General features: G+C 43.1%; 1 pseudogene across 2 annotated transcripts in view; it reads right to left on the bottom strand.

The window, feature by feature from the left end:
• Positions 1 to 17,332: 17,332 nt before the first annotated feature.
• Positions 17,333 to 27,390, bottom strand: part of LOC146962883 (gamma-crystallin M2 pseudogene) — a 310,111-nt pseudogene continuing 300,053 nt past the window's right edge. The window contains exon 2 of one of the 2 annotated variants that reach the window (XR_015035118.1): positions 17,333 to 17,868. The product of XR_015035118.1 is annotated as a gamma-crystallin M2 pseudogene, transcript variant X2 (transcript). Of the gene's footprint in view, positions 17,884 to 27,390 lie in introns of those variants that run through there. The other variant, XR_015035117.1, reaches the window with a different exon arrangement.

Here is a 27,390-nt window from a genome sequence, read left to right as displayed (position 1 = left end):
TCAGCTGGATGAGGTAGTGACTGGACCTATGGGTCACTGTGGGATTAATTGGGGGTTTTTTTTGTAAAAAAAAACTTTTGTAGAATTAACATGATACTGCTAATCTATGAACCTAATAAAGGTATGAACTAGACAGAGAAGTTAGAAGTTGGCTTTATATTTTAATTTCATCTAGAAAGGAGAAAAAATGAATAATTTCATTGGATCCACTTATCCTGCTTTCAGCTACAGTTTTCCCATTGGACTCTTACTCCACCGATTCTCTAGATATCCTCATTATCAAAGTCATTCCCCTCCATATGGCTTGAAAAACACTGGCACGTGCACAGTGGGTCCTTTAGGCATACAGACCCATTCAAGTGGCAATTAAAAGTGAAAAAGTCACTAATTCAGCGTTTTTTATTACAGTATGATACAGAAACCATGTGCATATAAATTGCTGCTTTCAGAAGATTGGGATTTCTGCTGACTCGCACACCTCTGCCTCATTCTCTGGAGATTTACCATGTAATGGGAAAGCAGCAGCCACCACTTTTTTCCTCCTTCTCCAACCTCAATTGAATTGGTCCCAAGAGCTATCAGCGTAAATTCAGAAGGTAGACTACGGCGCAATTTGCTCATAAATCAGAAAAAGTGCTCTAATCCGGAGCAGAGGCTTATGTAGGGAGGAATGTGTGGGTGGGTGGGAGGAGATAGAAAAGCATTCAGGCTCTGGTTTACTATAACAATAACACTTGAGAGGGCATTTTTACTGAAAGGAGCCAAACACATACAGCACTGATAATAGTAGCAGAACATTTATGTGTGTATTTCGGCTTTAAAGCAGCTGTGCCACTGTGTGAAGTCTCTGGAGCGAGTCTGTCACACAGTGAGGAAATAGATTTAAAAACAGTAGCTGGAAGAAAAGCAGCCATTTGACTTTCACTGTTTTTTTTTGTATCTCAGGTATAACTTGAGGTGTATTTTATTTTTCCCTCTTTGTCAAATCTGTATTATTATGGCAACCACCTAACCCCCTCAGTTACTTGTGTTTAAACCTGAATTAGGGGCCAAATGTGTTTTTGGCACTCACAGCATCTACTTTCTGTCCAGATCCTATGAAGTTTGGCATTCACAAAAAACACTCTTGGCATTTTTTGTCGCTACACACAGAACGCTACAAGTTGAAATGTGTTTGTCAGTGTCAGGGCTCGTCAGTGTCACTTTTCCCACTTTGACCAATCAAAATACAAGAATCGGCAGGACATACGTTACCAACAACAACACAACCGGGACATGGCTCGATTTATATCATGCACCCACACTCGTTTTGAAGGCAGGTCTACCTGTCTACCTGGTCCATGTTGAAAGCTGCTGCTAATGCTATTGTGTATTTCTTATGCTCATTGTAGTGTTTGCATTAACAAGGCAAGAACACGGGAGTGTCAGAAGACTTGTTTTGTAACCTAGCAACAGCAGTAATCTAACGAGAGAGAGAGGGTGTTGTCAGCGCAAAAAGTGTGTTTGGTGGACACACAACCCCTTAACACATCACTAACAAACAGTTGGCTTTCTTCCCAGACACAGAGTAACATTAGCATGCATTAGCAATATTAGCATTATCTGAAACAGCTCTGCTGATAGATGAACCTAAGTCCGATAATGATCATTTCAGTCTCATAAGAGAAACATCTTGTCCATTGTGTTTTCATACCTCGTCTCTGCCTGCTGCTGGTGCAACATTAAAGTTATAAGCTTAAAAACCAAAACATTGAACCAAGAGACACTAAAATAATCAGTAAAATGCAGACAGGCTGGGATTCTTATCCATTCTTAACTTGGAAATATTCAGTGTGTTTACATGGACTTGAGTATCCCGGTTATGATTGGATTCTTGAGTATCCCGTTTTTGTGTTTGTGCATGTAAACATCATATCCCAATTTTCCTGGAGAACTCCAAAAGACAACGGGATACTGTGGCATGTATACGCCTTATCCCAGTTTCTGACAGCTGAGACTATCTGTACAGGCGCAGCCAAGTGACGTATCAGCGAAACAAACAACCGTTTGGAGAGATGCAATTGTTAGAAACCGGGATACTGATATTTATCATGTAAACAGGGACAAGAATAACCAGGTTTCTCTATGTTCGTTTAAACGCAGTAGGCCTATCCTGAATATGATCATAATCAGGATATTTCTCATAACCAAGACACTCAAGTCCATGTAAATGCACTGATTAATCAATCTGAGCCAAATCCATTTGCTGATGAAGACTGTGAGATACTGTAAGTTCTGATAAAGCTAGTGAATGTAAATTTGAGTTGAGACTTTAACACTCTGGGAGTTTCCATTCAGGAGAACTATGCACTTAAGCAATCACTGATGTATTCTCATAAGCCTGCTAATTAGCTTCCTCTAGCTAAGTTATTTTTGCCTTCTGAAAATGGCTGAACACAGTAAAACACCTGACCAAGGACGAGACAGAAACGCTGTGAGGAATGTGGCGCTGCAGAGGCACAAGGACAGAGCGTTCAGGCTGCGGGCCTCTAACCTGTCCCAGAGGTTAGCACTGTTTAAACAACCATCATTAGCAGCTAATCAAACCGCCCCACGGGGGCCGGCCATACACAGCCACGGGCAGCGCGCTGATGGAGGAAAGGATCGATGCGGCCGACAGGTTCAGCACTGTTGGGTAAATGAATCGGTCCGTCCGTGAGCCCAGGGCTGCTGCACCGATGACTGAGACAGTTCAAGGTGCAGCTGGCTGCTCCTTAAGTTAACTGAGCTGCTCATCAGGCACAGTCCCACAGGCCGGCGGCTTTATGGAGCCTGAAATAAAGTTAGTTTATGAGGCCATTTGGGTTTTTTATGTGGAATAAAAATTGTGTCAGTAAGGACTCGGAGCAGCACAGAATCTTAATACATGGTCTCAGCAGCTGTGGTCTGCTGCCGGTGATTGAATGAAAATGACCTGATGGATGAAAGTCTCCAATCAGTCAACACATATGAAGGTGTCTTACCACCGTCCATCATCAAGTGGAGTGTGGTCAAAGTTTCCTGTTCCTATGGTCTTGTTTTTATGTTTTTTTTATTAATGGTTTTGTGATTTATTGTTCTGAGTGTAAATGGATGTGTCTGGGGGCGGACACATTTTTTTTAAAAAATGCTGTTATTCTGTGAAGCTCTATATTCAATTTCTATGAGAAGAGCTATAGACAGTTTAACTCTGTTCAATCAATCAATCAGACTGAGTGATGGCTCCACATCTCTCCTGTATTTACACACAGACAGTGACCAGCCTTTTGAAGTTACTTACAGTAACACATTTTAAATATAATACGGGGTAGCCCACTGGCCGTGTGTACCATGTAGACTTTATCCTGTAACTACGGCAACCATGGGTTTGAATCTGACTTGCATCCCTTTGCTGCGTGTCCTGCATGTCTCTTTCTCCCTCTCTCTCTCTACTGTCAGAATAAAAGCAAAATGCCCCAAAAATAACTTTAATTATAAATGCAATTCTTTTGTTTTTCCCTTGGTTTTAACAAGTGGATGTACGGTTGATAAATGCAACAGTGCACTGTGTTGTATATTAATGACAACTTTTTAGTCAGACACTCTAATAAGACTGCATTAATGAATGAAAGCTGTGAATGAGATTAATTCTTTTAATGCTATTCTAACCCAATGAAAACTAAAACCTAGTATAATTTCTCTGGTGCCCATCATGTAAGTCAGTTTAATACTTCTTCTCTATCTGTTATTTACTGTAAAGTCAGTTTGTCACATGGATCCTCTCCATGTGAGGTCAATTTTTCTATTATTTTCTACATTATATTTTATTATTTGATTGTGTTCTCCCTCCATGGTTGTGTGTAGACTCTTTTCTTCTTCTTCAAATACAACACATGAATAAACGCTCCTTCTTGTCTGGAGATTTGGTCACTCATCAAGATGTATTTATGTGAACACAGCCAGTGCACCTGCTGTCCACTGAGGCTCAGGAGGTAGAGTGGCTTCTCCATTAATCAAAAGGTTGATGGTTCGACCCCCAGCTCCTCCAGTCCAAAGACACTGAACCCAACAATGCCACTGATGTATCATTGCTGTGTATTATAAACATGTGCTATACAGTATGTGGGTAAAAGTGCTGTGTGAATGTGAGTAGCCTAGTAAGTGGTTGTCATGATTAGAGAGATGCTGCAGTTCATTCAGTGTCTGTAACGAGGTGTGATCACAGCTTTCACTGAAATATATCATAATAAACAGAAACATGAGACGCTGGTTGTTGGTTGTCCTGCACATTATCATTACTGCCTCTATACTGTAGTTCACATTATTTCAATAACCTGAATAATTGTATTATTTTTTATTCACACCTGCTTTGTTCCGATTCAGCAACTAAACCGATACAACTGTTGCATTCTTTTATGGAGGCTGTTTGTGTTCACACACGGTAACAGTTCCATATGGTCCAAAGTTGTAAACAAATGCCATGTGCTAACAAACTCTTCTCTTATTGGTCAGGAAAAAAATCCTTGCAGGATAGGTCTCAATGGGGCTGAAAATGAAAATCCGACATGGTCCGAACCGCGGTTGAAGCCCAGACCCGAACCCGAACTAACCGATCTGTAAATCACTGCCTGTTTCGGAAGAACTGGTCCAATCGATCCAGGTGTTCATATTCAGTTCATATTTAGTACTAATTAGTGACTGTTACTATTTTAACATGTTACCGCTTAGCTTACAGAGCTTATAGTATGTCTGCAGATACGTTTATACTATTTAAATGTTGTGTACTGTTCAAAGGGTTTGCACTTCATTTTTGTGCCTTTAATAGTCCAGGCAAAATAGCGTTTTATGACAGACTAATTGTCACAGAAGGTTTTTCACCATACATCATTTCTATGAGGTGTCTAGAACAACATACTAAAAGTCCTAAGAAATCCTAGTTGGGGAAATATGTTTAATTTGCATCATTATTTACTGTATAAAGTCTATGGTGCTGACAACAATACACCCCAATGGGGCTATTTTTTCCCTTTACTCCTATCACAATGAAACTTTACACAATGAAAGTATCCATGAAATGTAACATTTTTTGTATTACAAGTTTCTTTGAAAATGAATTTGAATATGCAAATGAGCCTCACACTAATCAAATATGCCCAAAATACACCCGAATCGGCTTCTTTTTTTCCTTTACTCCTACCACAATGAAACTTTACACAATGAAAATAGACATTAAAAGTAACATTTTTTGTATTACAAGTTTCTTGGAAAATGAATTTGAATATGCAAATGAGCAATACACTAATGGAATATGCCCAAAATACACCCGAATAGGCTTATTTTCTTCCTTTACTCCTACCACAATCACACTTCACACAATAAAAGTATACATGAAAAGTAACATTTCTGTATTTCAAGTTTCTTGGAAAATTAATTTTAAATATGTAAATGAGCTCAACACTAATTGACTTATGGTCAAGAAGCCATAAAGTCACAAGCAGCAACAGGGGCCAAATAACTAACACATTCATGTCCATTCAATAAGTTAACCTATGCACTGAGTGCTGTCACTTGCCACACTTGACTTATTCATACACACATGTCACTTGCCTATAGACCTATATTGACCTTAAGAATTAATTGCACTGTCTTGTCTCCAGTTGCTTTCTAAATTCTTTTTTTTTATTATTAGCGAACAAGCCTTACCTAACGACTTTCCTCCCAGTTTGCAGAGAACATCAGAAGAAAGTCAGAATTCATCAAAGTCATTTCAACGACTGTGTGTGATGTTATATTAAATATGCTGAACTATGTTCAACAACATATGAGCGGGACTAAGAACTAAGTTATTCTGCCCCTGTTTTTGCTGCTTGCGGCTTTATGGCTTCTTGACCATAAGTCAATTAGTGTTGAGCTCATTTACATATTTAAAATTAATTTTCCAAGAAACTTGAAATACAGAAATGTTACTTTTCATGTATACTTTTATTGTGTGAGTAAGTTTTATAAGTGTGTTTATAAGCCTATTCGGGTGTATTTTGGGCATATTCCATTAGTGTATTGCTCATTTGCATATTCAAATTCATTTTCCAAGAAACTTGTAATACAAAAATTTTTACTTTTAATGTCTACTTTCATTGTGTAAAGTTTCATTGTGGTAGGAGTAAAGGAAAAAAAGAAGCCTATTCGGGTGTATTTTGGGCATATTTGATTAGTGTAAGGCTCATTTGCATATTAAAATTCATTTTCAAAGAAACTTGTAATACAAAAAATGTTACATTTCATGGATACTTTCATCATGTAAAGTTTCATTGTGATAGGAGTAAAGGGAAAAAATAGCCCCATTGGGGAGTATTGTTGTCAGCACCATAGACTTTATAGAGTAAATAATGATGCAAATTAAACATATTTCCCCAACTAGGATTTCTTAGGACTTTTAGTATGTTGTTCTAGACACCTCATAGAAATGATGTATGGTGAAAAACCTTCTGTGACAATTGATAGCTTTCAGTGACGTCACTTCCCAGGGACCTGGCGGTCAAAAGCAACATTCCAAAGTGGCCCCGCAATGGACTTTCTATGGACAAACAACCGAGTAATGACTTAAATCATCTGCCAGCAGCCGAGAAAGAAAGATATAAAAACAGCTTTGAAGTTTTGGGCACTTGTGACCCATATTCAACACCAGCTGCTGTATACCAGCTGTTTAAAATGACCAGTTCCCTGCCGAAGCTCGAGTTGGGCGATGTTTACATTTACCTGGTGGAGAATCCATCATCCTCCACCGCTTGCAACCAATATTTCCGGTGTTATGGCTCAACTGGTGTCTGATTAAAGCCCCATTTTGTAGTTTTTTATCTTAAATAATGTTTCTGAACTCGTTGAAGTGGTAGAAATGTACCTGTAACTTCCTGTGTGGGAACACCGTCCTGGTACCGCAGCTCCGCTGAGCTCCACAGTCTGAGCTCCAGCCCACTGAGCCCAGGCTCCCTGCTCCTCTCACCCACAAACCAGAGCCCTTAGCTGGGCTGCACGGTGACCAGCTGCCCCCCCTTTACCCCCCGGAGCTTTGCTACGCACCGCTACCGACGGCAACGATGACGGCGGTCCGATAGCAGCAGGACCGGCGGCGGCGGCGGCGATGGTAACCCGGCGGGACCGCCCGCCACCGGACACGGCAACAGCACCGCCCGCGGCGGCAGCGACACGGTAACGGGGGTCGGGACCGACCGCGGCGCGGCGAGGACGATGTTGTTATTGTATTTTCAGAGTGTTTTCCATTAGTTCGTAACTTTAACATGACAGGCTTTGTCATACTGTGCAGTGTTGTGCAGAGTGAGAGTAGTGTGGCGCTGACTGACTGTAGATTGCCTGAACAGGTTCACTCACAGAAGCATATTCGCTGCAGTAACATGTGAACTGCGGCTTGATTTGTGAATTTGTGACAAATCTGCGGACGGAAGTGCAGCACAGCTGTTGTTCGGTACGGTAACCAGTTAAATCAGACACCAGTTGGGCCATAACACCGGTATTTTTGAAGCAGCAGGGAGCAGTGTGTGTTTTTCTGCCTTGTCCTAAGCCGCGGACAGCGGGGAAGTGGATTGTTTTGACCGCCAGGGGGGCGTTCCATACGGGCCGTGACGTCACATGAAAACTATCAATTAGTTCTATTTTGGGGTCCAAAATGAGCTAAATTGCCTGGACTATAAAGGTACTTTATTAGTCACATATACAGCTAGTACAGCGAAATTCTTTCTCTGCATTTAACCCATCCCTGAGGAGCAGTGGGCAGCCGCGGTGCAGCGCCCGGGGACCAACTCCAGATTATGAGCCAGTGCCTTTGGTCAGGGGCACTGACTGGAGGATTAACCTAGCCGACATGTTTTTAGTGGTGGGGGAAACCGGAGCACCCGGAGGAAACACACGCAGACACGGGGAGAACATGCAAACTCCACACAGAAAGGCCCTGGGCGGCCCGGGATTCGAACCCAGGACCTTCTTGCTGTGAGGCAACAGTGCTAACCACTGTGCCACCGTGCCGCCCTGGACAGGACACTGAACAGAGACAGGAAAGCAGGGAGAGAGACTGGGGGAATGACATGCAGCAAAGATCGTCTCGGTGGGGGGTGCTCGGTAGTCATATGGTTAAGAGCATGTCCCATTTTGGCATTACCAAATGCAGTGATCGCCAGATAGATTCCCGACTGTTGCCGATCTGTACTGCGTGTCATTCCCTCAGTCTCTCTTCCCCACTTTCCTGTCCCTCTCCACTATCCTGTCAATTAAAGGCAAAAATGCCCCCAAAAGAGTGTATCGGTTGGCAATCAAACCTGCGATCAACTGCTTTGGGGCAAATTATGACCATATAGGACATAATCTAACCAAATGACCACTGTACACCCCATAGACTATTTGTTTTTGTTGGACATTTGTGCAATAACAGTACTGCCCGTCTCTCTCTGGGGACATATTATGGAAATATCACTTTTTGAAGGCTCTTTATCATATATTTGGGTGTTTGTCTTTCCTTCTGGCCCCAAAAATGTGAGAATTGACAAAAAATTATGTAATTTTCAGGCTCCCTAGGTTCAACACCATGTGGTTTTATGATCTGTTTCCTCAGTTGCCACCCAATGATGACATTAGTTTTCGAATTTTCATAATATCGCCCCTACCTGTGAGTGCCAGTGCTGGTAGAGGGGGTGGGGCGGAGTGAGCTGTGGCTCATTTGCATTTAAAGGGACAGTGCACTGAAACCAGCCGTTCTGAACAAGGCTGTTTGAGCGGATGTTTTGATCCTTGACTGAAGCTCGTTTTTAAGACATCTTGAAACTATTCTAATTTGTGGAAAAGGGGTAGAATATGTCTCCTTTAAGACCAACACACCCATGGTTGCACAGCTGAACACAAGTTTTACTTATTTAAACAATGGGCACTGGATGTGTTGATCTGTAACACTTGCATTACACTTTGCTCTGGGTGTAAGATACAACTCTGACTCGTTCATAAATTGGTTGTGGTTGCAACAGAACTGGGTTTTATTATTGGGCTGCTATGGGCCCTATTAGACTCCAGTGGCATTTGGGCTTTGTAGCAGCAGGACCACGTCCATCTTTGCCCTTGAGTTATTTGTTGCGAACCCTCATGAGCATCCGCAACGAGCAGTCTCTCTGCAACAACGCTCTCCTTCAACACATAACAATATGAAAATACACACAGTAATAATCAGATGATGAATATGAATAAATTATGCTGTTGTACAGATTGAAACACAGCTCAAGGCAGTGCGCACAGCACGTCAGAGTGTGTTACATTTTCTACAGCGCAATTACTGTTTCACTTAACAGCTAGTTCAGCTGCAATTAAGTAATTACCAGTCCCTGTGATGGAGCTGGGGTCATTAATCAGATGGTGGAAGGGTTGTAGCGAGAATATTAGTCCCAACACCGCCGGTGTTTCCTCAGTGGAAACTACAGTATTCCTCACTGCCAGATGAATTATGCAACAGCAAGATTTTAGGACTTAAAACTGGAAGCTAGGTTGTGTTATTCACACAGTGTGGTGGAGAGGAGAGTTAACGCCGATGTGCGAGTGAGGGAACGAGCTGTCAGTCATCTATTATACAGCTCGTCCACAGCCTCACACTGAGTGAAGCATTACATGTGGGATTACATTTTCAAACCAAAAAGAAATGAGCTTAAAACCTATAGATATCTACAGTATATATCCAGCTGATTATCTCTGGCCTGCTGGAGGAAATACTCTGTATTAATACTGCAGTTGGTACTGTAGCCTCTGGTCAATCATATTGAGTTTATTGTGAGGGAGAAAGAGTATTAATTAAGAAGAAGTGAGCAGCTACAGAGTTGTTTTATAGCTTGACGTGAGTCACCACTGCCACCCACTCGGAGCTGTTTTGGCACATAATGGAATGATTGATTTGTGTACACAGGCAGAGGGCCGCGAAGACAGACGCTAATCGCACTGAGAGGGGGCTGAAGTAGAACTAAGTGAGCAAGTGTTTGCCTCTTTACTTATTCCAAGTGGCTGTGCGACTCTATCTACTGGATCAACATAGTGGTGCAGACTGAAGCCTCCTGTAGTGTCGGAGGAACCAGCGACTGGTGATCCGACACTGCCGGTTGTTTGTGGTGTTTCTCTGTAGCAGCCTCGACCGTGGGGAAGGTCGCCTAATTACTTGCAAGGCAGCGGGAGGTCGGCTGCTGGAAGGCAGGAGGAGCTTCTGTCATCACTGTCACCACCAGTCTGTGTGTGTGTGTGTGTGTGTGTAAGCGTTTTAGATGACAATCTCAAAGCAGAGCTAACCCGCCTTGTTGTTGGTGTGTGTGGTTGCAGGGCCAGCCTGATGCTCTCCGTGTCTTTCTGCTGATGAGCGATGTCGAATGAACAGAAGAGAAAATGACTTTGGGCAGAAAGTTGTCAGCTCTCTGAAGGGACAGTCATAGCTCAAGTGGGTTAACAATGTAAATAATGAGTGGTATTCACACAACACAATGGTGTGTTATGTATCAGACTGTGGTCATCACATTTAGGTTGTGTAACTGCTTTTTGTGTGTGTGTGTGTTCTGACAGGCTGCATCATTTGACGTCTGTACATTCAGAAGGCCTTGCCCCAGGAGGAGAGCATCATAGCTAGACTACATCAGATCCTGCAGCTGACTTCCTGTTGGACGACCAATCAAACATCAGGAGCTGAGACAGGGTTTTCCCTTGATTTTGTTATTTTATCTATATTTGTAAAAATACCTGTCCATTAAATAAAAATGCACCTGCAACAATAATCTAATAATACAAAAGTAATCTTATTAACATTAGCTAGAGAAAAAAAAAAGAAGTAATATATAGAAAAAATCGTGCTTATGTTCAGGCCAATTCACTACAAACCAGCTGCACATTCAGCACCACAGGTCAGATGAGCGAACCAACTGACTTACCAGCCAACACTGAGTCATTATGTTTGCTTTTGTGAATTTAACAAATGTCTGTAGAACAATGAATGATCGATTGTTTGTAGAATGAAAGATGTTGAACAGACGACAGAGATCTAACCAGGTTAATAAACAGCCCCTCCGACTCCTCCGACTCAGGCTGCAGCAGCTCGTCTCACCTCAGGCTCTTATCTTGGCTAACTTGGCTACGCTCCAAGCGCTCACAGGAGACAGCTGTCCAGATGTGTGATTGAGAATTACAGAATACTTGAGTCTGATTGGACAAGTCGCCACATCAAGGACACGAAGGCAGTTGTCTAAAATCAGCCCAGTGCACAAGATTAGCTTCAAGGATACAAGACTTTTTTGTTGGACTCTGGGCAAAACCACTTAGGCAGTGGAAAACATCACAGCAACACCAGCATTAGGTTGTGGCTGGTTGTGGCTACAGTATATTGTGTACACCGGCTACTTCTTGTTGTGTGTTTAGTGTCCACTGTACTGGGCTTGGCACCAGCTTACAGACTGGGAACATGATGGAAGCTGTAGCTGACAAAGTGCTTGTTGTGGTCTGAGATGCTGTTGGTCCAGTGACAACATCTAGTGGAAGCGACAACGGCCCCTTTAAAGGGATAGTTCAACATTTTGGCAAATTCGCCTATTGCCATAATCCCTATAGTCATAGGAGTAGGTTCATTACCTTTAATTGTCGGTGCAAGCTGTTTTTAGATCGGTGGGGCAGAGACGCAAGCTGCACGGTACTTTGCATTTCCCTCATCAAACTAAATACACAATCCAACAACTCCAAAACACTCTCGTGGACAAGTTGTGACCTGCACATTCACCACACTGTGAAATAATAACGTATAATTGTAACATTACGACACATGAAACAAATACTCAGAACTACTTGTGTTCTTGAAATCACTCCGCCCAGCAGCCGTGTCTGGAATGTAGTTCCGGCTACGCATTTGCCTTGAAAACAAATCTGTCTTGTAATGTTACATTATTATCTCATAGCGTGGTGAATGTGCAGGTCACAACTTGTCCACAAGAGCGTTTTGCAGTTGTTGGATTGTGTATTTGATGAGTTTGATGAGGGAAAGGCGAAAGTACCACGTGCCGTGCAGAACTCACGTTTCTGCTCCGCCGATCTAAAAACAGCTTGCACCGACAATTAAAGGTAATTAACCTGCTTCTATGACTATAGGGATTATGGCAATTGGTCGAATTTGCCAAAATGTTGAACTATCGCTTTAACAAATCTGGACCGAGCTGATATTTGCATATTTTTTATTACCTTGCCTGCTCTGACTACAGTTGGAGGAGGTCATGATGACAGACCACCCTACCTGCCCCCTCTGTCCCTCAGGTCTGACACCCACTCAGCTCTGACCCACTTCTCCCAGCACCACCCTCAGGACAAACCCACACCTGGTCCGGCTCTAAGAATAGCTCCTTTACATATAGGTCAGTATGGTAATGGTCCTGTCGTGTAATGTTTAATATGCATTCACCGACATCCAGCCGGCCATTGTTCTCCGCTCTCTTCATTACGACATGTAAATCAACCTGAGGCATCTGGATCTTTCTTCCGTCTCTGAATTTCATCCTCATTTTCATTTTTTTTTTGTGGAAGTTGAAAGTGTGTCTGTTTCTTTGAAGTGTTTATGGACTGAGGAGAAGTTCAGGCATGAGACTTAAAAGCCGTCTGCACAACAGCACTGAACTCATGAAAGTCAAACAGATACTGTGAGGGGATGTGAATTTGATTGTTTCCTGCTTTTCACAGGCCTCTGTGTGGCAGCCCACTTCTTGGCATGGGATTTTCTGAAGTTACCAACCAGCACACATTAATTATCTGCCTCCTGGTGCTGAAGTATTGATTATTAATCCTGCCGGCCTCCTGTGGCTGTATTATGGTCATAAGGTCAGTAAACATCTTATTTATGGAGCTCTTTCAGCTGCTTTGCCCCCTGAAATCTCACCGCTGGGGTGCGTGTAAGCCAAACGCACTGCTGGGGAGCCAAGCAGACAACAGTTCTCCTAAAGCCAGGCAACGCGCTCGGTGTGGCAGCAGCACTTCCCACCCACTGCTCCTGCCTTTCTCTCCCATTCAGCCCCGAGCCACTTTCCAAACACATTACATTCTCCTGTGTCAGCGCCGCTGCAGCCCGCCGCTGTCGGCTCTCCAGAGTCTGATGTGTTTGTTGTGGTGCCCTTACCCTGGGCATTATGCAGGCCGGCCACTGTGTGTGCGCGTGTGTGTGTGTGTGTATGTGTGTGCGTGTGTTTCTTTTCAGAGTGGGTCCAAGTTTATTCAGACTCTCTGAATGGCTGAGTGATGGTCACAACCAGAGCACCTTCAGGGCTGATGACATGATGCCACACATTCACTCTGTATACTACTGGACACACACCACACACACACACACACACACACACACACATCCTTGTATTGCTATCAGTGTGAAGACACTCATTGACATAATGTTTTCACTAGCCCCTTACCCTAACCTTAACTATCCAAAACAAATGCCTAACCTTAACCATTACTCTTAAAGGGATAGTTCAACATTTTGGCAAATTGGCCCATTGCCATAATCCCTATAGTCATAGCAGTAGGTTCGTTACCTTTAATTGTCAGTGCAAATTATTTTTAGAACGGCGGAGCAGAGCCGCAAGCTGCTAGGGTTAGGGTTATCAAACTCATCAAATACAGAATCCAGCTACTCCTAAACGCTTTCGTGGACAAGTTGTGACCTGCACATTCACCACGCTATGAGATAATAACACAACGTTACCAGACAGAGTTGTTTTAGGTAGGTAGATTCATGCAAAACTGCTGATATGTGTTGCCTTCAGGGACAGTTTTTCAGCAAGCAGTCCCTGCATTTACCTCTAAAACAACTCTCTCGTAGCGTTCCGTTAGCGTGGTGAATGTCCAGGTCACAACTTGTCCACTAAGGCGTTTTGGAGTTGTTGGATTGTGTATTAGATGAGTTTGATGAGGGAAACCAAGAAATCCCATTAGCCTCTGTAGTGTAGCTCTGAGCAGCTCGTGGTTCTGCTCCGCCGTTCTAAAAATAGCTTGCACCGACAATTAAAGGTAACGAACCTTATGGCAATGGGCCAATTTGCCAAAATGTTGAACTATCCCTTTAACCTAATATAAACCTAATTATAACCTAAAGTCTTAACCCTCAAACAGCCCTTGGAAAAAGTGAGGACCGGCCAAAAGTCCTCACTTCCCACGAATGTTCTCACTCTGTTGGTTAAAAACTCTTGCCGGTCCTCACAACATAGTAAGTACAAGAACACACACACACACACACACACACAGATATGCACACAGTCATTTGCACAGTGTGGCACAAAGTTGGTTAAGTTCACACTCACTAAAAACTAGCTCAAACCTCAGTTCACACAGATTAAAATGAAATGTTGATAGTTTACAAGTCTAAATATAAAGTTCACAGCCAAGAAAATAAACAACTTCCTTTCCTCTAATTTAAAATATTCCACTAGAACATCCTCTGCCCTTCCATCCTCCTCCATTAACACGCCATCCAGACGTCCAAAATAGTGCACTGCATCTTGTGGTCATCGCTCTAGTCTGATGTATCGTCTGGGCTGAAGTTTTCTCCGAGCAGGTGGAAGAAGTTTGGATGGAAATGTGATATTTCCTCTGTTAGAATCTGAACTGATTTATTCATAAAGGTTCTTCAAATGTTTATACGATTCGACTCCAGCAGCACCAGTAGCTGTGCACTCACATAAATCATTGCACGCCATCATAACAGCAATATACAGATCTGCTCCCTCTGATGTTTTATGTTTTTCCTTTCAGTTCCTTCGTTAGTTGCAAACGGACACATCCAGTTCATCATGCGGCAAAATAATCAGCATGTGTTAACAGCCATGATTTAGCAAGTTCTTACACAAACGCTAGACTTAATGCTTTTACACTGGATATTTTGTATTTTTTAATACTTGTAATAAATTTGTTATTTTTATACATATTTGCCTCATTGTCAACTGTCCCTTTTGCGGGGAAGGTATAAAATAGCCACACTACATGTAAAGGAAAACTGAGGGGTCCCCTCTGCCCACCATCAGGGGGTGGCGTTGTCAGACATTTTGTGGTTTTGCTGCTTGTCAGGCACCACACATAGTTCTGCTTTAAGATTTAATCTTAATCTGGTTTCCATCCTCATCACAGCATTGAAACAGCTCTGGCAAAAATCACCAACAACCTTCTCATGGCAGCAGATTCCGGACATCTCACCATACTCATCCTCCTTGATCTCACCGCAGCTTTCGACACAATCTCCCCTAGCATCCTCCTCAACCGCCTGATCTCCATTGGTTTAACTCACACCACTCTTTCCTGGCTCACCTCCTACCTCTCCGGTCGCACACAGTTTGTACAGCTGAAGAACTATCAATCCCGACCTTCCCCAGTCACTCGTGGTGTGCCACAGGGCTCTGTCCTTGGCCCCCTCCTCTTCATTATCTACCTACTCCCCCTCTGCAATATCTTCAGGAATCACAGACTCAACTTTCATTACTATGCAGACGACACCCGGCTCTATCTCTCCTGTAATCCTGGCTCCACACTTCCTCCACCCCCCTCCTGTACTGTTTGCAAGATGTCAAAACCTGGTTTTCTTGCAACTTTCTTAAACTCAACGGAAATAAAACAGAACTCCTTTTTGTTGGCACTAAATCTACATTATCTAAATCAACAGTTTCCCACTAGTCATCGATAACACCACTGTCTATCCCTCCCCTCAGGTCAAGAGCCTAGGCGTCATCCTGGACAGCACCCTCTCCTTCACTGCCCATATCAATAACATCACCCGGTCTACATACTTTCATCTCTGCAATATCAATCGCCTTCGCCCATCCCTCTCACCTAATAGCACTCTCGCCCATGTCACATCCTGTCTTGATTACTGTAATGCACTTCTACATAGTCTGCCACAGAAATCCCTCAATAAACTGCAATTAGTCCAGAATTCAGCTGCACGTGTCATTTCCAGAACCCCATCCACACAGCACATCACTCCTGTCCTCAAACAGCTTCACTGGCTTCCGGTCCACCTGCACATTGACTTCAAGATCCTGCTTCTCACATTTAAGGCCCTCCATAACCTTGCACCTCCATACCTCACCGAACTCCTCCTCCCGCAAACTCAGGACCTCCTCTGCTTCACTCTTCTTCACCCCCTCTGCCCACTTAGCCACAATGGGACTAAGATCTCTAAGTGTCACAACACAGTGATGGTGTTTTTGTTTTGTCTTGTGAAATCTAACTGCCCTCTCGTTTCAGGTCACTTGCCCTTCCCTTGTGTGTCACCAGTCTGCCTGCCTTGATTTCTGATTGTCTCCACCTGTTCCCCATTACCTGTGTGTCTATATAGGTTCTGTGTCTCCCTTTGTCTTGTGCCAGAGTGTTTCATCCTTCGTCCTTCGTCCACCCCAGCCCATAGTCCATAGTTTATTGAGCTTCCTTGTCCAATTGCCTGTTTGCCTTTTTTGCCTCATCGTGAGTGTTTTTTGTTTCCCTCCTTTGGAGTGTTTTTTTGTTGTTAAAATAAAACTGGCTAAGGCCTTTTACCACTCTGCACCTGAGTCCTCCTTCCAGTCCAGGGCCTCATTTATCATTGTGGATACACCTTTTTTTACACCCTTTTCCCCCCGTTTTGTGCGTACGCACTTTTCTCCGCCAAATTTGGGATCTATCAAGCCAAAACCTGACGGGGAAAAGTGCGGACATTTACACCCATTTTGACCATGGCGTACCGTGATTTACGCCTTTTTTGAGGAACAGGAGGAATTGGCGACACCGTTGCTGAGTCAGAGAACTGCAGTGTGAGAGGGAGAGAGGAGCGGAGCGGAGTAGGCTACATTTAGAAGAGCACAGTAGGATTTTTTGAAGTAATTGTGGTAGTGGTGGACCGTTGATGCTGGCAATCCAACCCACTCTATAATAACACTAGGCTCTATGTTAATTGATAAACAGAGCGGATTGAGGATTTTGCTTTTTTGATTAGGCTATGTGTCTGAGTCCTGAAAGCTGCCTATAAATAAAATGCATTATTATTATTATTATTATTATTATTATTATTATTAATTAAGCTGTTGAACTTTGATATCCAATTTCATCTGAGCCTGTTTCACAACAAAGTTAATTTTACTTGCCATCACTGACCATTATATAAGGTTATGAAAGCTTAGTTGCAAGGTGACTCTTGGGAAATAATTAGAATGAAAAAGAGGGAGAGAAGAAGTCCAAACATCAACACGTTATTTTATAACAAAGTAGATTTTATTTGTATGATCTTAAGGAGGCTGGCATCATTCTCTTCAACAGCCTTGTTGTCATCTAGTAGCAGGAATCCATGATGCGCCTCATGCTCATGAACCTCATGCCGCTCATGCCCATGCTGCTGAAGTTTCTGTACTCTCCGGGCCTCATGTACCACATTCTTCCTCTGTAATGGGGCTGCTCATACATCAGCCAGTGGCCCTCCATCACGTTGCAGGACATGAAGTTGGACATTCTGTAGCGGTCCATGATGTTGTCGCAATCCTCCATCATCTCATGCATCTGGCCCATAAAGTTGTCTCTCTCGTAGATCCTCATCCTGTAGGAGCCTCTGTACATGGGGATCATACGGCAGGACCTGATGCAGTCGCTCATGCCCATCATGCTCATGTAGTCAGCATACTCGCCCCTCCTCATGAAGTACTGGTTTCCCATGAAGTTGGTGCGGTCGTAGACCATGAAGCAGCCCCTCTCCACCCTGCAGGAGTGGCAGCGGTTCAGGTAGGAGGACATGTCGGGGCAGTCGCTCATGCACTCATAGGAGCGGCCCTGGAAGTTCCTCTCCTCGTAGAAGGTGATCTTTCCCATCATGTTCATGCCAGACATGTTTGCCAGGTGTTGTTGCTGTAGGTGTCCTACTGCTGCTGCTGTTGGTGGTACTGCTGCTGGAGCTGAACTGCTTGTCTACCTGCTGGAGACCTTCCTTTTTATACCTGAAAAGCAGAGGGCCCCTTTGTGAAAACAGCCTGACCCAGCAACATACCATAGAAGCCCATTGAGGACTAAGGGTTTTCAACATTTACAGCTGTTTGCCCTAAAAAACCATAGAAAGGTGGTTTTACTTAGACAAAACCCTTTTGAAAGGGTTAACAAAGACTGTCTCAACCTCTTCTAAACTCTTCTAACCACATGATAGACATAGCTAGTCTTGATCTCAAGCTTTCCTTTAAGGTTTAGGTTTTTACTAGTAGCCAAATTATCTGCAGAAGTCTCCTCATAACAAAAACAACCGAGTGATTACAACAAATAAAAACATAGAATTAAGCAGTTTAGAGTCAGTGCTTTGCTTATGCTATGCAGTCGACATGAGATGTCAGAGGCGTGGGAGCCTTAGATTATGGCCAACCTTTGAACAGGACATATCTGAGCAGCACAGTATGAGTTTCAGATGTCCATTAACTAAAATCCTCCATCTGGTTAAAATATGACGTTGACAATGACCAATGTGCAAATACTGTATGTAGCTTAAAACTGGGTAGAAAGTCCTTTTTTTAAGATTCAGGGCTCTAATTTCGTAAACTAGTCGCAGGCGTGACGGATCTGCCCTGTGCCTCGCCTTCGCCTCGCCAACGGGGGGTGTGTCCAGATGCAGTTTGCATTTTTCGTTTATTACACGGCAGGCCACAGTGGGGCGCAATCCCACCTCCTTCCCTCCCACCAGCGCAAGTGGCAAAGAGGGAGGAGAGAAAGGCGTGGAGTGAATTTAACACGGGGAGCATACGTCAGTCCGACTGCCCACAAGTCCGACGGCTCATTTCTCCGACTACCCATCCTACAGTGTTAAGGTTAGGTTTAGGGTAAGGTTAAGGGTTAGGGCTACTGGGAGGTCGGACTGATGACGCAAAAATAAAGAAATGTATGGTCGGAGTCGGAGAAATGGGTGGTCGGAGAAATGGGTAGTCGGACAGACGTCATGCGCCCATTTAACACAGCCGAGTCCGTTCTTCACCAATCAAATGAGCTCCTCTCCTTCCCTTTAAATCCACCGCGGGCGAGGCGCAAGATTGATTACACCGTGGAAGGAGGCAGCAGTGAGACGGGAGGAAACTGATGTTCCGGTTCAAGCTCGCAGTGTCCGAATATATATGATCGCGCGAACAGACCCCACGGGCTGACTATGCAAAAGAAGTCTGGGAGGAGGTTACTGATATTGTTATCCAGGTTTGCTCTGACATATTGAGAGCCATTGCCCAGTAAAAAAAAAAAAAACATCTCAGATATTAGTGGGATATCTAATTTTGTATTATTTTGTTCCAAATCTCACCCCATTATTTCCAAGATAAAATGAGTTACCACCAGGCTGGCTTCTTAAAACTTAATAAATATTTTAAAAAATCAGTCAAATGCGCCAGTTTTTTGAACGGCTCTTTGAAAGGAACGGCTCACCAAGATCCGGCTCCCCTCAAGCCATAAATCCCATCTCTAGCACAGATCACAACATAAACAAACAGCTGTGCGTAAAGGAGGCATCACGGAGCGTCTCTCTTTTTCTTTTTTCTTTAGAATTTACCTGAGATGGAGATGTGAATATCTGCTCACTATCTGATGCCAGGCTGATTGTGGTTTGCTGAGAGAGATGATAGTTTATTTGTTTTCAGTTTTTGGTTATGGTCGCGTGATGATGCGGCCGCTCGCCCGCTAATAAATCAATAAGTAAATAAATAAATATAGCGGATCATCGCAACGGCAAAGTGTGTAGTGTCAACACAGCAGCGACATGCAGTCATCCATCCTCACTGTCCTGCTCTTGGGACATCCACGGCTGCTTAGTCCCAGTCCCTCACTGGTTTCATCTGTGTTAATTCAGTCAGGCTGAGTTTCCATTACGCATGCCGACAGCCTTTGATCTGTCATCAGTGTGACGGGACAATCGATATAGATATAAGTGTATGTGCTGATTCAGATAGTTACAATAAATAGTGGTTATTGTGATTAATAATTGCATTTAAATGTGCCTGAAACTGTGGAAACCTTCCTGTTAGGTCTTGGTGACGTGTGCACACTGCGCTGGCTGTGCTTCGCCTTGCGCCAAGAGTAGACCTGGTTGGAGCTGGCGAGCTTTCGGCGCACTCTCGACGCAGCCTTTTAGCACGAAATTGTCACTGCGCCAAGCTGAATCTGTCGACACCTCCCCCTGCTGCGCCGCCACACCCATCTCGGCGCACCGCAGTTTACTAATTTACCAAATCCGCTGTGCATGGTGCTGCACTGGAGGAAATTACCACTGCGCCGCGCCGGCCTCGCCAGGCTTTGCCGCGCTGTGCCCCCCTGAGTTGCACCAAGAAATTAGAGCCCATAATCTTGATCTGGTTTCCATCCTCATCACAGCATTGAAACAGCTCTGGCAAAAATCACCAACAACCTTCTCATGGCAGCAGATTCCGGACATCTCACCATACTCATCCTCCTTGATCTCACCGCAGATTTCGACACAATCTCCCCTAGCATCCTCCTCAACCGCCTGATCTCCATTGGTTTAACTCACACCACTCTTTCCTGGCTCACCTCCTACCTCTCTGGTCGCACACAGTTTGTACAGCTGAAGAACTATCATCCCAACCTTCCCCAGTCACTTGTGGTGTGCCACAGGGCTCTGTCCTTGCCCCCCTCCTCTTCATTATCTACCTACTCCCCCTCTGCAATATCTTCAGGAATCACAGACTCAACTTTCATTACTATGCAGACGACACCTGGCTCTATCTCGCCTGGCTCCACACTTCCTCCACCCCCCTCCTGTACTGTTTGCAAGATGTCAAAACCTGCTTTTCTCACAACTTTCTTAAACTCAACGGAAATAAAACAGAACTCCTTTTTGTTGGCAATAAATCTACATTATCTAAATCAAACAATTTCCCACTAGTCATCGATAACACCACTGTCTATCCCTCCCCTCAGGTCAAGAGCCTAGGCTTCATCCTGGACAGCACCCTCTCCTTCACTGCCCATATCAATAACATCACCCGGTCTACATAGTCCTTGGGCCAAGACCCAGAATTTCACATATCGGTATCACCTGGGAGGGCAAATTCTAGTTGTGATTTTTTTATTCCTATACACCCCTATATTAAGTTTTGATATGATAGACCTTGCTGACTGGCAGCTTTATAGTATTTAAAGTATTCTTAAAGTAATAGACTGTTGCTGTTCAGAAACGAAAAAAGTGCCTTCCCTGGAAATCATCTTTCTTTCATCATATCTGATCCACCATCTAAGATGACATAGGTATCAAAGGTTTTGTCCTTGTTAGAGAGTCTCACTTTAACAACTTTGGGCCTTTCTCAAATGAAATCTGGTGTTTGTCTCACGCGCTCTCTTTTTTCACACTCCCTTGCTTGCCCTCGTCTCGATCTGCCTAGACTGGACAAAAACAGACACTCTGACACCATGAAAATGAAACACTATAATTCCTGTGACAACTGGCCAAGGTGTCCCGGTCAGCCCCACGTGTCAATCACAGGCTACAGAGGTTCAGCAAAACGTGTAGGCACGTGAATTACTGTAATATTATAATTGATGACATAGTACACGCATTGCCAGGAAAGATCCGATCTGTCTGTTTAGACTGCAGACGTATTGGCAGATATCCTATTTGTAGGTATCTGATTTATTTCCACATATAACGGGGGCCTGAATCTGATCTGACAATATCCGATTCCATGCGTATTTGTCCCGTTGACACGTTCATGTTACAGATCCGATCTGAGCCACTTGAGAGGAAAAAATCAGAATTGGGCCACTTGAACCGTGCAGTGTAAAGACAGCCTTAGTTGAGCCACTTCCAGCCTCAGTAGGACAGATTCAGGAGGCTGTGATACAGGTGCCGCTCTGGCCTGTGGTTGCTGGGGAGGCCTGCCATAAAGTTCTTGGAGGCATTCTCTCCCACTGTGGCCTTTCTCCTTGCTCTCTCCCATCATGTTGCTGAACGGGTCATGGGTCCATTTTCCAGCATGGGTGTTTGCTCCGGCTCGAAGGACCGTCAAAAAACTATGATGTGTGATGTCCAAAAAGAGTGTTAAACGACTTTTAATGTGTTATTGGCCGTCTGTGTTCTTTTTGGAATTAATGATATCTGCCTATATGGGAAAACAACAAAATACGAAAAAAAATATAAAAAGCTGCTCCTATGAAAAGGCTATCATAATTTAATTTACTTATATTGACCCTAAAAACAATTTAGTATAGGTAAGGTCTTGCCCACTCAAGTGATACCGGTATCTGGTCTGGCCCAAGGACTAAAGTGTCTGGTGTATGTTTTTGCATTGATTGTCAAGGTCACACAGGGAACAGTGTTGCATTATTATACTTTAAGTTTGTGTTAAGCTGCAGCAGGTTGCCGAGGGAATTCACAGACGACCCTCTTCTTCTTTCTCCATGATTCTGCTTCAGTTTTTCAACTTTACTTGAACTCAACTTCTCACCTCAGAGCAGAGTCTATCATTAGCTCTCCTCCACCTCCTAATTAGCTTCATGTTATCCCTTAAAGCACCTACATGTTGCACTTAATCATCAATAAATCATGACCTCATTAATTTGATCACACTGGTAAGGGACAAACGTTTTGAATAATTACTTTGATCAATTACTGTTCATTATAATGAGGGAAGAACCATTAAGCGGAACTTCTTTTAAAGTGCGCCAAAAAAAAAAAGTTGATCTGTCCTCTTGATCTGCAAGCCTGATGAAATACATGCAAAATACTGTGTCATAAAAATATTTAACTGTGCCTAGAGCTGAGTTTTGATGTGGCTCATTTTTGATGTTTTCACACTGTGCCTGTTTGACTAGAAAACTAATGAATGTGTGCTGCGCAGAGGATCTCTGCTTTTACTACATATTGTGATGCATGTTTATATTTGTTGGATTTTGTCCTGTCCTCATCTTTATCCATTTTTTTCCCACCACAAAAACAAATCCACAGGAGGTTTTTTTCTGCAGATGGAAACATTTCAAGCCTGTTTAACCTCTGACTACAGAGGCTGGTGCGCTAAGTGAGGAACTAAACCACCTGCAATCAGCAAATAAAGATGTTCAGGAGCGTGAAGATGCTCTGCTCTGTCCATCACCTCACAGTATTGAACGCTGCAGGAATGAGCCCTAATACTCACAAATTAGTTCACAGTTCAATGCTTGGTTGAGATACAGTCTGTTGTTAAAATGAGCGTAAGACAGCTTAACATTTCACTCTGCAGCATGAAATACATCAGTAAATACACCTGCCCGGATTTTTTCAATCTCTGATGTCTCTAAATGGAGAGACGCTCTGCTCTGTGGTGCGTTTGAGTTCCACATCAGTTTGAGCAGGAAGTTACAGCTGATTAGTTGCAAAGATACCACAAATGAGCACCAGCAAAGACAGCTGCAGTCTTAAACTCCTCAACAACTGCAAGCAAACACAACAATGTGTTATTCTTGTTTATTTCATCACAGTTATCGAGGCTGGTGAGACCCAATCAGAGAGTGACCGTAGGTGTCGCATCATTGTTTCCAAACGACTACGTTTAACTATGACATTTCTATTATTCTAAGCTGTTAATTACTACTAATTACCATCTGTGTGTTAATTTTGTGAATTTCACAGAGCTGCTTTCCCAGCGACAGACTGAGCTTTTTATTTAATGTGTTAAAGTTTTTATTCTTTTTCTTATTATTTTTATTCAGCTTTTTCTTGTGGCTCATTCATGGGAAAGAAAACACCTGACATCATAATAAACCATCCAGCATCAAACTTAGAGGTAGATTACCCCCTACCAGACTTTAGTGTGGTACATTGTGTCACTTTGTCTTTTCAGTGTCGTAACTCGTTGAAAAACACGATTAGTGCTCAAAGAGCGGTACTCGCAGAGGAGTGAGGGAGAGACAGAGACGGCAGCCTGATTGACACATCACGATCCAATTGACTTGAACATGGCGTTCAAGATGATTGGATGGTGTTTTTACAGGATTGTTCATCCCGACTTTTTTCATTTTTGTGAAAAAGCGTTTAATTAATTGGTTGCAATCGAAATGTGAATAGGATTTCAAACAATTTAGTAACAAATGAGAATAGGTGGGTGTGGTTACAAGTGGCACAGATCGCATTACTGACCGAGGCTGTCCCCCTGTAAGGTCATCTGTGCAGCAGCAGCTATTGTAACCTACTATAGTGTAGTGGCTGTAGAAATTATGACCAAAGCAGAGAGGAAGCTGCCATGATGTAGTATATGAAGTGTGTGTCAGGAGGAGGCTGTGGTGGATTTATCAATAAAACACAGAAGAGTGGTGTTTGATTCACATGTGAAACCAGCAGTTTAACCATGACAACAAAGATCATCTAATGCTGAGGAAGCATTTATTTAGATCCCAATACCTATTCCTAAGAAAACCACACAGATATTCTTAAACACTGATACTGTATTACTGACCTTTAATAAGATTTAAGAATACATTATAATTAATATAAATAATTTTTATACAGTCTTTGGAAATGAGCTCTTCTAACTGACTGTGAATAACATCATCATTAGCTACTTCTCTCTGAGAGCTCATGAGCTCTGCACTTGGCCAGTTGCCCAGTAGACTGAGTAGACCTGGTTATATACAGTAGCCCAGGCATGAGAAGTGTGAATCGGTGTGACAGTGAAGCAGCATGTTTCTGTTAAAGTGCCCAAACAAATGTCAAGTTCAGTAAAAGTCAAAGTAGTGCAGCAGACAGAGTATTGTGTTCCGTTTGCTCGCAGCCGTCTTTCATGTCAACAATAGCGTCTCCTCTCTGAGTCTGTATCTCCTGCTTGTGTTGCCTGACTCACAGCGTAACGTCCTCCGGGGGCAACAGGAAGCCCACAGCCGCACGCCACCGCTTCTACTTCCCCGTTACCTGATCGGCCTTTAATTTAGAGCTCCTCAGAAAGCATCAATTACTGTAACTCTGCCCGTCTTTTCTCTCATGAATGAACACCCACACAGTGTAGCCTACCGTACAGATGACATTTAGACTGACATTTCCTACATTTTAACATCGGTTTCTGGATTCTACAGGACATAGCTGTTAGGCCTTCTCAACTATGTGTTTGCAGTTGTTCCCCTGTTTCCCACGATTATCAGGAGGACTGCAGACATGATGTTTGATGACCTTTACCTTCTCACTTACGAAGCCAAGCACTGACCCCTGAGGCCAAACCCACAAAGTGCTGTGACACGCACACACACCCGACCAGTCCTGACACACAGACACACAACAACAGAGAACAATGACCCACTCCATTACCTTGATACTCGATACCACCACCCCCACACATTGCTGGGAACTGAGACATTATACTTGTGGGAAACCATTAAGACAAGAGGAAAATATACACAACAATGAAACCCTGTGGTATATTTTGTCCAAAATGTCCAAATAAAATAAAATAAAACAGACTTTGACTTGACCAGGTTCTCCACTGGACACAATTTACGAACAGTTGACAATGTGCAGGTGTCAGCAGAGTGGAATTAGTTTTTCGTAGCTAGCCTCTAGAAATCAGATGTGATGGTGTTTTAGGTGTCTTTTTAAAAGGAGACATATTATGCCCCTTCTCCACAAATTAAAATAGTTCCCAGGTGTCAGACGTATCTGTGACATGCTTTGGTCAAAATACCTCAAGGATCAAACATCACAGCTCTTTTCATCCTCTCTAAACAGCCCTGTTCAGAACGGCTGGTTTCAGTGCCTGTCCCTTTAAATGCAAATAAACCACTGCTTGCCCCGCCCCGCCCCTTCTACTGCTGGTAGCAGGTAGGGGTGAGGTTATGCAAATTCAAAAGCTAGTTACATCACTGGAAGACATCTGAGGGAACAGCAACCACATGGATTTCAACCTAGGGAGCCTGAAAATTACAGATTTTTTTTGTCAATTCTTGCATTTTGGGGGCCGGAAGGCAAGACAAACACCTAATATATGTTAAAGGGACAACGAGGAGTTTCTATTCAGTTATAAAAAAGTCTCACGTTAATGTGGATGAATCTCCGCTACCCACACTTGTTAATGGCTCCATTTTCGATAAATATATCGTTCTGTCTCTATCGTTATTTTGTTATTATTAGTGGTGGCGGAAATGCTGGTCGAGCCGACCAGCGTTTCCTTTCGTGGCGAGTCATGAGAATAAGTCATGACCACTAGAGCCACACTCTAGTGGTCAGTAGTGGAACTGCACTTTTTACACTTCTGCTTTGGCTTCATTCAGAGGTTGATGCTTTGTCCAAGTACGTCAGCCCAGCAGCTGAGCAGTGCTGTGTTAGAATGAAACGACAATTTGGACCAATGTTTGTCAAACTTATAAGAATGACATTAGAAACTGTTCAGCATTGAAAAGCGTTAAGAATAATACACACAGCACATCCAGTCACAGTGGACATTATTGTTGTTATCTTGGATAGAGGTATGAACACAAAGAACAAGGAAACAGAGATCAGACAGTGACAGAGATAGATTCTCGGGACATGTGATTAGAGATGGTAAGATTTACAATAAGGGTCCCTTAATTAAGGTTAGTTAGTACATTATTAAGCATTAATATATAAACTAATGTGTTAATTAATGCTGAGTAATGCATACATAATGATAACTAATTACATTATTCAACTTTTATTATTACTTAATAATTTATTAACTAACTTTGAGTAGTAAACATTATTTAACTGCTTACTAATAGGCTACATTAATTAATGTGTTTCCTAATCCTAAGTAATACATAATAATGATTGTTAATATATCTGTAAACAGTTAGTTAATGTGTAATGTGTAAAGTGTTACCGTTTTTTTGGTGAATGTTAAAAACTGGAAAGATAAATATAACAGGTGTGAAACTTGAAGTCAGATTTAATTGAGCCTTTCTCACTTTGATTATCTCTCTTTCCTCTTCCTGTTTCTTTCTCTCAGTTTCCCAGTGGACCAGTAACGGGCTATTTCCCACCTCCTCATTATCCCATTTTCTCTCACCTTGGCTTGTCTCCACTTTCCCGAGGAGAAAAAAGAGAGCGAGAGAGAGACAGAGAGAAAGATGGGTGTAGATATAAAATGGCAGTAGCCCTTGACAGTTGCCTTGGCTCACTGTTTCCAAGTGTGTTCACACCTCAGATTGTGTGAAAGTGAGTGAAAGAGGAATTACAGAAAACACAGCCGTGGCCTCCCACCCTCCATCCTCTTCCTCCTCCTCCATCTGCTCTGTCTGCAGATATTGGATTCAGCTGGCGAAGTTCGCTCTCGCGTTTAATCCCGTCAGCTCTGCTCCTGGGATTGAGTGACAGGTCGTGTGTGTGTGTTTGTGTGTATGGGTTGCGTGTGCACGGATGCTCCTGCCCATCAAACGCTTTTC

Source organism: Trachurus japonicus, chromosome 23 (assembly GCF_045865225.1).
Source record: "Trachurus japonicus isolate A0001 chromosome 23, Traja_1.0".
Classification (NCBI taxonomy): Eukaryota; Metazoa; Chordata; class Actinopteri; order Carangiformes; family Carangidae; genus Trachurus; species Trachurus japonicus.
The sequence above is the reverse complement of the archived record's forward strand: the minus strand, read 5'-3'. Positions and strand labels throughout refer to the sequence as shown.